A 16,330-nucleotide genomic window follows, 5' to 3' on the forward strand; every position below is an offset into this window, starting at 1 on the left:
GTGAAAATTTATGTTCAATTCTAAAATTGTGTTTTTCAATTTTCAAATTCCAAATTTATATTTTAATTTTATATTTTGTTTAAATCTCGTATTTCCGCGTTGTTCGTGACTCGTGGTGCCTCATTTTGCTCCATGATTTTACAAGAAAAATTAAAATTTGACCTTATAAATAAGGCGGATTTTTCCTAATCCTTTTTTCAAAATTAAAAACCAACTCTTAAAAGGATTTCGGAAAATATTAACTTAAATTTGAAACCCAAGGATAAAATCTAAGAGCATAAATTAAATTTCAAAAAACTTCGAATTAAGATTTAATTAAAAATCTCTTTCTCAAATTCGAAAATATAATTTTACGTAACTCACAAATTTAAACATGAGTTCTAATCAACCCAAAATTAGAAAACCAAAGGTACGGATTAAAATTCTAAATAATCTAGCCTAGGAATGAAAGACATTACAAAACTAGAGGTAGAACTAAACAAAGTTAAGAAAAACTCTCAAAATGTGATCAAATCTTGCTGAAGAACTTGATGAATTGAAGGGAGAGCATGCTGTAATTTATAGGTAGCTTGAGGTTTTGTCAAGAGATTTAGCAAAAACATGAACAACCATAGATTTCTAATTCCATTATGAACTATATATGCTAAAACATCATCCTCCTTGCATGTGTGACCCGTGGGGCTGAGGGGAAGGTGTCAAAACAGACCAAAATTCGCGTTTCATTAATAGTAGTTTCAGAAGTCCAGGCAAGCACCTGCTGCCTAGGTGTATCTTCATGCAAAACAATGTAGTTTTCATCATGTTTTAATTTTAATTGCTTAGGCATGTTTAGACTCTGACAAAGCAAATTGGATGAATCAGACATAAAGCAATGTTCTTGGTCATGCTTTTACTTTTAAGTAAAATAAAGCTCAAAAGTACATAATCGAACCTATTTTTATCCTTGTAAATAATCAAAATAAAATAGTGGTGTAATAAAGATCCAAAGTCAAGTTTCACTTTCTTTTCCAATAGGTACGTGTAAAGATGAAATTGTTTGTGATTGTACTTGTGCATGCCTGTGCCTTTCATTTAGGAGATTGTGGCAACATGATAGGAAGGTGAAGGGTAATGATTGCCTTAATATATATATTTTTTATAATAATAGAAGGAATGTCGCTTTTATTCTACTACCTCAAAAAGAAATTCAAATTGACGAAACAAAGTTTGAGGAAAGAAAAAAAGAGACAACAATCAAAGAGGCTACCAAGATCCAAGAGAAAAAGGTAAGTGCCTCTAATAAAGATAATAATGCCGAGAACCTCACAATAAGTTTGAATGAGACTAAAGATAAAATGTTTTGAATGATATACATGTTGACTCTATTTTATTTGATTGCAAGGAATTATATCTTTGTACTGAAGAGGAAAGTAGGGATCTTGACAATTGCAAAACTTTGCATGAAAGTTCTATTGATTGCAAGTTATTGTATGATATCATGTCCATTGATGAGATAAAGAGTAGTAACTTGGAAAAGGAGATTATTTCAGATATGCATGCTAAACCAAGTCTATTAGATAGCAAAGTTTTCTCATGATGATAAAATTTCTAATATTGTATCATCAATGCATGGAAGGTCAAATAATGATCCATGAGAGTTGGGAGGAAGAAGAGGGAAAGAAGAGCAAAATAGAATGGTCCAAACTATTTTGCGTTACAAGTAAAATCTTAAATGACTATTGGAGGATGATTCTTACTTTAACTACAATCATGGCCAAAAGAAAGTATAGTTGAAAACTACGAAGAGTCATTACAAGATGGATAAAAAAAATACTCGTTCTACCATGTTCGCATGGTCTCGAATCACTTTACAAGGTACGTAACTAACTTGTTTCTTTTGTGTGTAGGTGGTCATGAATAAGTAAAGCTATGGTAGAGAATCATGGAGAATAACATGTCAAGAAAGTTCTCTAGACAACGTCATGGCATATTTAACATATTGAAATCAAGAACTTTTTTTCCTTAACACATTTCGTATTGTCCGTTTCGAATCTTGTTTTAAGTTTAATGTTAAACCGACTCATTGGATTAGTCTCGTCAAGCTAATTATGGAGTGAGTTATCTTAGGATCTAGGAGTGACCATCATAGATTATAGGGTTGGTCTTAGAGTGATTTATCTTATAAGCGTACTCTTGGTTGGAATTATTAGGTAAGTTAGTCACGTTTGTGAATGTTTGCAAGGATCATAGAAAGACCTCTAGTTTTGTAAACGCGAGCAACCTTGGCGCTTATCATTTTCTTATCTTATTTAGGAAAAAAAATATTTTCTTAACTGATAATGCTCCGAAAGAGAGTTATTTGTGTCTGAATTTCATATAAGATAGCTAAAGGTAGCCTCATCTAGCCCCATATTCACTGAGTTGCGCATATATTAGAGAAGAAATTACGGTTCTCCTCTATAATGCTAGCGCTTATATAAATGATCTAATTTTGACCATTTTGATGCAGCTTTGATGATGCTACAACATCGGGTCCAGAAAGAGACAAAAAGCAGCAAGTTAGCTGTGAAAAGACTTCTCAATGAAAATTACCACAGTAACTGGAGGTTTCACCTGGGAGTGGGAGTTAGGTCCCACAGGACTTGTTTTTGTTGCCCTAAAATTGGAGGGAAGTATAAAGGCCACAAGAAGAGAAGCCTCCACACACACAAGACAATTCCCTTTATTCTTGAAATCAGTTAACCCTTACTTCAAAAAAACCTCTCCAATGGTTCGAGGAAGTCAAGAGGAGAAGAAGACTCAGGCAACTGTTGTCGAACAGAGACCAAGAACTCTTGATTCTTTTAAACTGTCTGTATTATTTTCATTCCTATATTTTTTGATTTCCCATATGACATTGTGTAGCTAATCATCTTGTGTAAGGGGGCAATGTTATGAACTCATTTCAGGGGCTGTAACTTTGTTGTTCTGTATCAATGGTAGTGTGTTTTGATTTGAAGTTGTTTTATTATTCTATTTTCAATGTGTTTGATCACCATGTTAAAATACCTTATTGTTATCTTTTGGAAAATGTAATAAGGAGCGAAAAACTTTATTTCAAGCTAGATTCTAGATGAGTTAGAGCGTGGTAACTTAGGAATAAGCTCCACCTAGATTGGTTATAAATTGTACATATATGTTGTTATCGTTTGTCTAAGAACCCTAATGGTAGAAAATCTGGGAGGTTTGGAATAGCATATTGTCTGTTTGACCACTGCTTTACTTAATTAATGTTGCAACATTGTTAGAGTAACCCAGGAAGAGTCACGGTTCTCTCCCCCTTGCATCCTTATTTTCATACACGGTTAATTGTGTGTTGTTCATGTTTGATAGTTTTAGCGAATCTTAAGCGTGTTTACAAGTATATTTAAACCTCCTATATCGCTGTTTATTTTAGCATATATTCAGAAGAAAAATCATTTAATAGAATACACTGATTTCTTAGATAAATATTGAGTGTTTGGGCACTTAGTCTCTGTGGATTCGAATTTTTTATTACTTGCTGCGACGATTGTGTAACGCCCCTGAATTTCCACAGTACACTCGGTGTAACTTTACCCCGCTACATGCATCGACCCTCCCCTTAACACACAATGAAAGCCAACATGGTCTAAAAAGTTTAAAAGTTCTCCAATATCAAAGAAGTCAACTCGCCCTCCGTGGGCTAACAAAACATAAAATCCTATTTATTCCATAGCCAATACTCGTAAATTGCTAAATAATCAAAAGAAAAACATTGACTCAAAAGTAATAAAATATCCAGACACATCGGACCACGCCACCAAGACCACTGTAACGCCCCGAGTCCCTCAGGTTAGTTAGTCTCGAATCAGGAGATTTTTCATTTAATATTAAATTGATTGTTAATTAAATTTATCTATATTTATCGGCTCTAAAAAAAATCCAATTAAATTAATAGTTACCGAACTCTGTATGTTGGGTCTTGTTTTAAGGGGAATGGACTCCTTTTTCTTGGGCTTGGATGGTTAGGCCTCCATTGAGGGAAATTGGTTTTAAAACAAAACAAAAGAAAAAAAATAAAAACCCTAGCCCAAGCCCCCCCCCCCCCGATTTTTCTTCTTCTTCTTTTTTTTCCAACCCAGCCGCCCCCTTTGTTTTTCGTTTTCCGACAACTCAGAACGGCGGCGCGACATTGACGTGAGCGACCCGACGGCGACCCGGCGTACCGACGGCGTCGTTTTCATCCCAGCAGACCGCGCGACCCGTTTTTGCGTGCAGGGCCGCAGCGCTCCTCTGCGAACGGCAAGTCCCACGGCGGCGCTTCTCTGAGTTCTGCAGTAAGTTCGGGTACCTAGTGACGGCGGCGCGTTTCCCCGGCGATTTGCAAACGAACCAGCGCGGCCTCCCCCTCGCGGTGGCGCACGGGGGACGGGCGGTACAGCAGCGGAACAGCGGCGACTTGCTGCTACGACCCGACGAACAACGATTCCAGCGACGGGATTTGTACGTTACAGCGGTGTTTAGGACGTTTACCGGTGACCCACTTCCGTTCGAAGCTCGATTTAGGCTACCCACACCTTGGCGAGTTAGATCTTGGTACCCACATCTATACGAAGTCGGTCTTGGGGGTAATGCGTCATTCGAACCCTTTTAGAGTTAATTTCGAAGGATAAATAGCGTACGTAACGTGCTGTATTTTTCTGTTTTGCTGTGCTTAGGGTGAGGTCAACGCAAAACTTAAGGGCGAGCTTGTGGGTAAGTAGACAAGGGGCGTGTGCGTGTGTTAATGTATGCTCGGTGGTCTCTAACGTGCTGATTTTGTGACGTTTAATGCAAATTTTGTGATGTCATTGTGCTAAATAATTTCCGTTGTGGTAGTCGATATACATGGAATGGTGTTGGGTATTTGTCGATGAAAAATGGTGAGTTTTCTGCTTTGCTAAATTGTGAGTATTGCTGTGGTAATGTTTGTTGCCTGGATATGTATGTTTTGTTCGGCGTGCTTAGCGAGCTATTATTCTTAGTAATACTTGTTAAATAATGATGTTGGATATTGAGCATGATTGAGTTGTTATTTCGTTATTAGAAAGTTGATAAAGTTATGAAAGCATGCTGAACTGTACTTGTGAGTTGAAAGATGCAGGGTTAGTGGTAAAAGAAAGTATATAGTAAGACTCGGGTGAAGGTTGGATTTTTGGAAGGAATGAAAGAGTGGGTGTCAGGGCCTCCGGTATAAATGGTCGGAGGCTGATACGTCACTAACGGAGTATCGAGGCCTCGGGTATAAATGGTCAAGGGCCAATAGATGGTGAAGTCATCGGGGCCTCATAAATGGTCGAGGGCCGATGCAGCAGGGTCAGGGCTCTGGGTATAAATGGTCAGGGGCCGACTCTACTCGAAGGAGATAGCTGTGGAAGAGTAGGATGACTATGATAAACGTAGAGGTACATGTGATGTTAGGGAGTCTAGGGGTTGGTTGTTAACGTGCTTCCTGGCTGTGGTTGTCACCAAAATGTTATGAAATGTGTTTATGTTTGAATGCATAGTGTATTGAAAAGCATGACTATGAATGTTCTAGATATAGTTGAGCATGATGTGTGTGTGTGTTGGTGAGGGCTACTTACGGAGTATATTTTTATACTCACCCCCCCTCTACAATGATTGTTTCAGGTGAAGGACTCGCGGGCGACCATGGTGATGGGACGGAGGAGACATGACGAGCGAGGACCATAGGCTGTTTAGTCACTCTTGCTTAGCTTAAGTGATTAGTCAAACATTATGCTAGAGTCAATAAATTATTTGTTTGCATTTGAATAATTGGGATATTTCCCCTTGTTGTTAGTTTCATTTCGAGATGGGTGCCTATTTTAGTTTTATTCCATGCTTCGAGTTCTGCCTAGTTTGAATAATAAACTTGCCCCGTGAGGTGGTCCACGAACGTTGTTGAATGATGTACTATGAGATTGATTTGTAGTTAATTTGATGAGAATTGGAACTTGTTTTTTTATATATTTGTTTGTATAGGGAGTGTCATGACATATTTTGGGGGTTAAGTTTAATTAGTTTGGTAGTTAACGTGACTGAGAATTGTGTGGGAAATCCTGGGTCGTTATAGCCACACCTAAACATCGCTCTACTAGAATGTCCAAAACAAAAGGAAAACTTCCATTATCCTAACAGTATAAGGAAAAATAACAAATAAAAAAATGGGGATTTGTAATGGGTAGCATATAAGTTTTCTATATTTAACAAAATAGCATGCCTTTTTTATATTTTCAGATATAGCATTTTTTTTGAAAATCCTAATTTTAAAATTTTTAGTATTCTCAAATTACCCTTTTCAGTTATCGCTTCGTTATTATATATCAAAAATTTATCACATATATATCATGAGTATATCTGACAACATTAGTATATCAGAAGTAAATCAATAGTATATCAAAAGTCAATCAGTTCTATATCAGTTGTATAATAGTAAATCATTATTTTACCTGCTTTAACCCTTTGTCTTATATTTTTTTGATCAATTAGAAATTAGTAGGTATTGGCATGCATAGAAAATGAGAAAAAAATTTGATACTTACTGAAAATGAGAATGAAAACTTGAAAGAAACGTGAATATGAACGTCAGTGGTGATTTTCGAAATTACTGTGAATGAGAAATCAATTAGAAATTAGAGGTAAATAGAAACTTAGGGTTTTTCTATATATCAATGATATATCAAGTATATATTGTACATATATCAATAGTACAGTTAAGTTTTATTTAAAGTTTTAAAGATCAAAATGAAAGCAGCAACAATGTCATTCTTAAAAGGTTTAAATATCATTCTTGGGTATCAACATGAACATCAAATCAGCAGCAAAGTCCTTCAACCAAAAACTTAAAGGTTTAAACATCAAAACGAACCAGTTGCATAAACCAAAAGTAGACTAACAATGTCATTCGTAAAATTATATAAAAGAAGAAGCATAAGTTCCAGAAGCATAAGTTCCGACAGTCTAGAAAAGCGTAAGTTTCATTCTTGTATAATCTTTAGGTAAAAGCTTGGGACATCAATCTTCGTTCTTGTTGATTGTCGTGTTTTCGGAGATACTATCTTTGAAGCTTTCCGTTTTTCCATAGACAACACTTTTGGCGTTGGTTTATGTTGCCTTTTGGGACGAACGACATCAACATTTTCGACGATGTTTTTTTTATTTCATTTTTCTTGTTTGTACCATTGCTTTTATCTAAAAAAAATTATTTTATATATTAGTATATCATAAAACATATATTAGAGGTAATATGTTCGAAATAATTGGTAGATATCATAGTTATATAAGAAGTAAATCAATTTCATATCATATGTATATCAAACATATATCACATATATATGAAGAGTATATATGTTAATCATAGTTATATAAGAAGTAAATCAATAGTACCTAAGAAGTCAATCAGTTCTATATCACATATAGTAGTAGATATCATAGTTATATTTAAAAGTAAATCAATATGTATATCAAACATATATCACATATATATGAGGTGTATATCTATCAATCATAGTTATGTCATAAGTAAATCAATAGTATATCAAAAGTCAATCAGTTCTATATCACCTATAGTAGTATATATCATAGTTATATCAGAAGTAAATCAATTTCATATCATATGTATATCAAACATATATCACATATATATCAGGAGTATATCTGTCAATCATTAGTATATCAGAAGTAATTTATTGTTGGTTTGGGCCTACAGGGTATATTTGTAATTTAGAACGTGGGCCTCCGTTTTTTTGTCAAAAAAATGTTATATTTGAAAAACTCAAATCTTGTTGCTATTTTGCTTATTTTCCTAACTTTTTTTGTCATATCTCAAGTTGCCCCTAAAAAAATCGCAGCCTAATGGTCCTTCCTCAATCGAGCCGTCTACACGTCACCACCATGGTCATAACCCGGATCCTTACCTGAAAACAATGATTGAAGATGAAGGGGGGGGGGGTTGAGTATATAAAATACTCCGTAAGTAACCCTCACTAACTACACAGCACCAGCATACTATCACACGATATTCAAAACGACATATTGACTGGAATTTCAAGAAATCAACAAGTGGTCAAGGTTGGCAACATAGAGAAGGGATGTGAATCCCGGAGTGGAAGCGGATCGTTGTTCGTGATATTTGGGAAACAAAATCAATATGCAAAGAAGAGAAATACAGAGGAAAACCAATACCTTTGAAGAACTTTTCTTCAACGGTTTCCACCTGAACAACACCACCGAGTCTTCCTTGCTATCCTCTTGGGTTTCGAGAACACGCTTGTGGGAGCGTTTCGTTTGCAATGTGAGGGAGAGTTGAAGGACAGAGCTTGATTGAGATAAAAAAACACACTGTTCTCCGTTGGGGGCCTTTTTCCTGTTGCAGAACACTTCTGCAAAAAAACTGATATAACGTGGGGATAACTCCCCACGTCATAACTGCCCCCACTCCCCTGCAATTAAGTAGGAGAGTGTTAATATTAATAATATTATTAATATTAATATTAATAATTAATATATATATATATATAATTAATTAATTAATCATATTAATTAATAAATGTTAATTAATTATTAATCTAATTAATATGTATATATATATCAAATAAATAATTAACCCTTAATTATTTATCACATAAATAGAATCATATTCTATTGCATTTCTCTCGTATAACCTATAGTTCTAATGTACATCTTATGCACATTATTTTTAACCTATAGTCTTAATATGAATCTTATTCATATTAATTTTATTTGAATCTCATTCAAATAATTTCTCTCGTAATATATAGTTTTTATTTAGAATCAACTATATATTATAATGTATCAATATACATATAATCCCTTAAGAAATTTGAACAGTTCAAATTCTTCCAAAAACTTGATCCTCATTTTACCCGTTATGAGCTAGCAAGGGGACCTAATGGACCTACATATCCGAAGCTCCAATGATACGAGATTAATCGGTCAAACTCATTGACTGAGTTAAGCAACATTCGTTAACCACGGGTCACTCCATTAAAGACCCGCAGTTGCACTCTTCTCACTGCAGAATGTTTTTGTGTCCATAGATATACGACCATTAATGACGAGTCAATCTTTCACGGGTGCTCGTAACTCAAGTTGGGTCAAATTACCGTTTTACCCTTGCGTTACATCTTACTCCTTAAATACCACTGCTCCTCTAATGAACAACCTGGTTATGGTCCGACCAATAACCGGAAGTTCCTCTCGGGCCAATGAGAGGGTGGGGCCCCTTGTTCAAGTCCCAGAGTCAGCATTTAAGGGAACACTCATCTACTCCCCTGATATATTTGATATCAGAGGTATATCAAATATATACCCAGTACATATACTGTCCCGGTTACACTAAAATAACCTCGGATGTTTAGTTTATTGGATTTTGGACAATGCAATGCTATGAATTCAACAACAAATTTATTGAATAAAACTTTATTGAATATACATTTGTTTTTACAAAATACAAACTATGAGTTTAGGGCAACACACCAAACACACACAACGAGCGTTAAACTATCACGACCCACATTTCTTAGCCCGTAGGTGTTTGACTATTCTCGTAACCCACATCTCTTAGCCCGTAGGTGTTTGACTATTCTCAAACACCTTCTAACTTCATCACCACATTTCGTTAGTATCGAGCCTTGACTTTTGTACCCAAGGTCCCGATACTTATTTACATAACTTGGTGTTCGACCCTTGACCTTTGTACCCAAGGCTTCGACGCTCATGTTCACATATCGATCTCCGACCTGTGTACCCGGAGCCTTGAAACCCATTCAAACCAAGTTGGCGTGTCAACCCCCGACCTTTGTACTTGGAACCCATCACCCAACTAGCAGTGTTGATCCAATGATTTGTTTCTTCATGCCGACCCCGACCTTCGTACCTACGGCCTCGACATTCGTCCATACTAAGACTGGCGTATCGGCCCATAACCTTTGTACCTAGAGCCTCCACCCCTAGTAGTACCATATCAGTCCCCGACCTTTGCACCCGAGGCCCTGACACTCGCGGTGTTTTCTTTCATAACATCCCACTCCACTTCTCGTCTCCAACCAAGATTTCCAGTACTAGCCTCCTAATTACACTTATTACAATGTCCTAGCACAACCCATTGTCCTACATGATTTTAACGCATAAGGATCGCATAACACAACATTTAACAACCAACATCATGCTCACATCATAAGGAAACACACACGTAATGGCTCTTGTAAGATAAATAGCAACACTCGCATACATTTTCAACATGCTTTACACAAAGTGATAAGAATAGATACAACTCGCACAGCCTTTGAACAGACCCTTTCAACAGGTAACTATAATACACATCTGACAAAAGAAAGCTAAACAATTTCATCCAACCTACTCCAACAACGTAACGCTAGCACGAATGGCAAATTTCAGAGCATTCATTCAAGTTTCCTAACTAACACATCCAGTAATCATAACGACATAAAAATATGCATTTTAGATAATCCAATAACGAAAAGACATTTCCAACAGTTCATAAACTCACACACCCGCCCCTATTACTACCAAATGGGAAAACTAATTATAACCATTTTGTTATTTCATACTAACATAAATAACAACCGTCCACATGGAAATAACAAAGCCCACTTAATGACTAATCTTAACAGCCACCCTCAAGCCAATGGTAGGCATACGAACGTTGAGCTTGCTTTTTCAGTTCTTGAAATTGAGAAGGAGACAAGGGCTTTGTGAGCATGTTAGCGATTTGAGCAGTCGAAGGTAAGTGTTATACTCGAATTTGCCCTGAAATTACCAAATCACGGACAAAATATATATCAATTTCAACATGTTTGGTTTTGGAATGCAGGACAATATTGGAGTTGAGATGAACCAAACTTAGATTGTCACACCACAGAACCGGACAAGGCAAAATCGGCATGCGAAGTTTACGGAATAGAGTTTTCAACCAAACCAACTCTGAAGCAGCAAGGGCTAGGGCACGATATTCAGCTTCTGTACTTGACCTCGATATTATTGATTGCTTTTTAGAACCCCATGAAATAGAGTTTCCTCCCAAATAAATACAAAATCCAGAAGTGGATTTTCTGTCATATGGGTCTGATGCCCAGTCTACATCTACATAGCCTTGGAGTAGTAGCTCGGTAGGTTTATATAGTAATAGGTTGTGGTCAAAGGAACCCTTAAGATATCTGAGTATTCTTTTGACTAGCTGCCAATGAGTAGTGGTAGAAGCATGCATGAACTGACATGCTTCGTTTACTGAATAGAAAATTTCTGGTCTAGTTAGGGTTACATATTGTAGGGCACCTACTACAATGCGGTATAAGAAAGGATTCGACAATAAATACACTTGCTTTGCAGAAAATATCAAACCACTAGTCATAGGGGTAGTAATGGCATTGGCTTCAAGTGTTTTAGCCTTTTGTAACAGGCCTGTAATATATTTAGATTGAGAAAGAAAGAGAATTGTGGAATTGGGATAGGATACCTCAATTCCTAAAAAATAGTTGAGTTTACCCAAATCCTTTACAGAAAATTTATTGTGGAATGTATAAATGATGTTTTCAATGGCTGAGGAAGAGTTGCGGTAATTATTATGTCATCAACATAGATCAAAATATAGCAGGCCTGGCCTTTTTAACTTTGTAGAATAAGGAAGGATCAGCTTTAGATGCAATGAATCCCAGAGTGTTTAGAAAAGTAGTGAGTCTTTCAAACCACGTCCTAGAGGCTTGTTTTAGGCCATATAAGGCTTTTCGAAGTTTGCATACTAGATGCTTAGAACTTGGAGATATAAAACCTGTTGGTTGATCCATTAGGACAGTCTCATGTAGAAGCCCATGTAAGAAGGCGTTGTTGATGTCTGTTTAACGAAGATCCCAACCATTTTCAAGTGCCAAAGTAAAAATAACTATAATAGTAGCCAGTTTGACAATAGGGCTGAAAGTTTCAGAATAATCAATGTCTACTGTCTGATGAAACCCCTTGGCCACTAGGCGAGCTTTATAGTGTGATATAGAGCTATATGTATTCCGTTTAATCCTGAAAACCCACTTGCACCCCACAACTTTCTAGATGGCCCTCAAACACCTTAGCCGTGAGTGCCTTTGTAAAAGGATCAGCAATATTGTGCTCTGTAGCGATCTTCGTGACAATCACATTTCCTCGTTGCACTATCTTTCGTATAAGGTGGTACTTCCTTTCAATGTGTTTGCCTCTCTTATGGCTTCGAGGTTCTTTAGAATTTGCCACAGCACCACTGTTATCACAATAAAGTGTGATGGGCAAGTTCATGTTTGGAACGACGTCCAAATCTGTCAAGAACTTTCGAAGCCAAACCGCCTCTTTTGCTGCTTCACAAGCCGCAACATATTCAGCCTCCAAGGTGGAGTCTGCGATGCATCGTTGTTTGATGCTTCGTCAAATTACCGCTCATCCGTTAAGAGTGAATACTGACCCCGACGTGGATTTTCTTGAATCCTTGTCTGTTTGGAAGTCAGAGTCAGTGTATCCTGTAAGGATCAAATCCTTAGCGCCATACACGAGCTTGTAGTCCCTCGTTCTCCTAAGATACTTTAGGATTCCCTTAACAGCAGTCCAGTGATCATATCCTGGGTTGGATTGGTACCTACTGACTATCCCTACCGCATAGCAAATGTCAGGCCTAGTGCACAGCATAGCGTACATCAGGCTGCCCACTGCAGAAGCATAGGGTATACGTCTCATATCCTCAACTTCTTGAGGTGTCTTAGGACACTGCTCCTTAGACAGATGAATTCCATGGCTGAAGGGTAATAAACCTTTCTTGGAATTCTGCATCGAATATCAAGCAAGCATCTTGTCGATATAAGTTGCTTGAGACAGAGCTAACGTTCTGTTCTTGCGATCCTTTAGAATTTGGATGCCAAGAACATACTGAGCTTCTCCCAAATCCTTCATTTGGAACTCAGTCGCTAACCACTTCTTTATGTCAGTGAGGTATCCTACATCATTCCCAATGAGTAGGATAACATCCACGTACAACACTAAGAAGGCTACGGTGTTGTTGACGATCTTCTTGTATACACAAGGCTCATCAACGTTTTGGTTAAAACCATAAAATTTGATCACAGTATCGAACCTTATGTTCCAAGATCGAGATGCTTGTTTGAGTCCATATATGGATCGTTTAAGCTTGCAAACCTTTTGCTCTTGACCTTGTTCTATGAACCCTTCGGGTTGAGATGAGCTCATTCTCCTCGTTGGCCACCACGGTTATACCCCCTTTCTTTGGTACACACTGTACTGGGCTTACCCAACTGCTGTCGGATATTATGTATATAACACCGGCGTCAAGCCATTTAAGAATTTCTTTCCTTACAACCTCTTTCATCTTCGGGTTCAACCGCCTTTGACTCTCAATAGAGTTCTTAGCATCTTCTTCCAATAAGATTTTGTGCATCCAAAAGGTCGGGCTTATCCCTCGGATATCTGCTATCGTCCATCCAATGGTCTTTTTGTGCTTCTCCAAAATCTGCAATAAAGAATATTCATTAGTAGATGATAACTTGGAAGCTATAATAACTGGTAAAGTGAGGTTATCCCTAGATACGCATATTTCAATTGCGACGGCAATGGCTTCTACTCCAAAGTGGGTGGTTCCACTATGGATGGAAGTAACGACTTGCATTCTTCTTTTTGTATTCTTTCAACAGGATTAGTCACATCTTCTGGTCCTTATGCTATCTTATCAAGCTCTTCTTCAATCTCTGTAACTAACAAGTCATAAAACTCATCAAACATAACAGGATTCAAGCTAGTTATAGCAGAGCACTCTTCAAAGTCTCCTGGTAGTTTCATGGCGTCTAGAACGTTAAATTTAACTTCTTCATTAATTACCCTCATTGTAATTTCTCCCTTTCTCACATTAAAAACTGTATCCCCAGTGGCTAGAAATGGTCTTCCTAAAATAATGGGAACGTCTAAGTCTGCCTAGCAATCTAGAATGATAAAGTCCGCAGGGAAAATGAATTTGTCCACCTGGACTAAAACATCTTCTATCTTTCCCTCAGGTCTTATGATAGATCTATGTGCTAGTTGGAGGATAACCGTAGTAGGTCTAGCTTCTCCTATGCCTAAAGATTTGAAAACTGATAATGGCATAAGATTAATGCTAGCGCCTAGATCACATAATGCCCTACCTAAGTTTTTATGTAACGCCCCGAGTCCCTCACGTTAGTTAGTCCTGAATCGGGAGATATTTTTTTTTTCCTTGTTGTTAGTTCCCTTTCGGGATTGGAGCCCATTTGAGTTTTATTCCATTTATTTAGATTAATATAGATTGAATAATAAACTTGCCTCGTGGAATGGATTACGAATGTTGTTGATTGTTATTCTTTGAGATTGAATTATCGATAAATTGATGAGGATTGAAACTTCATTTTATATGTTTGTTTGCATTAGAAAGTTAATTTAATTAGTTGGGTAGTAAATGTGACCTAGAGGTGTGCGGAAAAGTCTGGGTCGTTACATTTTCCCTCCTATAGAACATGGAATGGTAAAACTGCCAGGATTGTTACATTTCATGGGTAGCGGGCTGCCTACAGCTTCACTACTACATTTTGTCATGGCTACCAGTTCATGCTCTCCTATCTTTTTCTTCCTAGAAACTACATCTTTCATAAACTTAGCATAATTTGGCATCTGTTCTAGAGCATCTACTAATGGTATATTTATACGCAATTGTTTTAAAATATCTAAAAATTTTCTAAACTGGGAATCATTATTTTTCTTAACTAATCTTTGTGGAAACGGGGGAGTAGGGGTAAAAGAAGGTTTTACCTGTGGAGGAACACTCGGGGTGTCCTCATTACCTTTTCTAATATTTTCTTTTTCTGGTGTTGTTGGATTCTCTGGTATCTTTACAGTTGGTTCAGTGGACGGAATCTGTTGTTGGCATTGTTGGTCCATCATATGCCAGTCCACTCCTAAGGGTGCCAGCTTTGCACTGTTCTTTCCCTTCTCGTTTTGGTAATTCATTATGGCCTGGAAAAGAACCTTGTGGTCTATTCTTCAATTCATTGGCGAGCTGCCCCAATTGGGTCTCGAAATTCCTCATTGATGCCGCTTGGGATTGTATCACTGCGTCGGTTCGGGCCATGTACTCCTTCATCATATTCTCAAGATTTGAGTTGTTATTTTGAACTGGTGAAGTCTGTGTTCTCTGATTGTACTGCGGTTGCGGTGGCGGGATGTATTGCTGTGTAGGTGGAACATAGGGCTGCTTGTTCTGCTGGCTCTGCCCTTGATTAAAACCGCTCGAACCTCCTTGACCTCCCCATGAGAAATTAGGGTGGTGCCTCCAACCTGGGTTGTAGGTGTTCGAATATGGGTTAAAGTTCCTATTGTTCCCATGTCCTACATAAAAAACGGAAGCAGGGTTATGTGGACAATTATCATAAATATGGTTTTCACTGCAAAACAAAGATGTGTGATCGTTGACTTGGCAAACAGGGGCAGGAGTGCAATAATCCGACTGCACAGGTTGTATCGGCGTGGCTAATAGATTTTTTATTCCCAACGCCATCTCTTTCAGCCTCTGGTTCATTGTAACCATCTCTTTTTGCATCGAGGTCGCAATGTCCAGAGCCAAAACTCCAGCTGGATCTTGCTTCTTTGGTGCTACCCTAGATCTTTGCGAACACCATAGTTCGTTGCGTGAAGCTAAGTCATTTAGGATATCGACTATCTCGTTGAATGTCTTCTTTGTAAAAGCTCCGTTGGCAGCATTGTTTAGCATCATCTTAGTAGGATGATCTAAACCTCTAAAGAAATGTTCTATCTGGATGCATGCCGGCAAGCCATGGTTCGGACATTTCCTGATTAGTTCTTTAAATATTTCCCACGCCTCGTGAACAGGTTCACGATCATACTGTCTAAAGGAGATGATCTCCTCTCTGATATCAACGTGGCGAGTAGGTGGGAAGAATTTTGTTAAGAACTTCTCCACTAACGACCCCCATGTGGTGATGGATCCCGATGGAAATCCATTGAGCCATGCTCTAGCTTGGTCCTTCAAAGAAAATGGAAAAAGTGTTAGTCTCAGAGCATCGTCTGTTATACCAGGTAATCGAAATGCATTTGCAGTTTGAATGAATGATTTCAGATGATCATGTGGATCCTCATGTTCCTGCCCTCCAAAATGTCCAATTGTCTGCAACATTTGGAACATCATTGGTTTAAGCTCAAAGTTTGCGTGGGCTGGAATAGGGTTGACTGACTGGGATGTTATGCTGAACGCACGCACTAAGCGTGGTAACAA

At 37.8% G+C, this 16,330-nt stretch overlaps 1 non-coding gene across 1 annotated transcript; it reads left to right on the forward strand.

Moving 5' to 3' along the window:
- Positions 1–15,866: 15,866 nt before the first annotated feature.
- On the forward strand, positions 15,867–15,973 carry LOC148209091 (small nucleolar RNA R71). Its single transcript, XR_015787494.1, has one exon. It is a non-coding gene; the product is annotated as a small nucleolar RNA R71 (small nucleolar RNA).
- The last annotated feature ends 357 nt before the right edge of the window (positions 15,974–16,330 follow it).

Source organism: Momordica charantia (genome assembly GCF_013281855.1).
Source record: "Momordica charantia cultivar OHB3-1 chromosome 9 unlocalized genomic scaffold, Mcharantia_2.0 BLBB01000009.1, whole genome shotgun sequence".
NCBI lineage: Eukaryota > Viridiplantae > Streptophyta > Magnoliopsida > Cucurbitales > Cucurbitaceae > Momordica > Momordica charantia.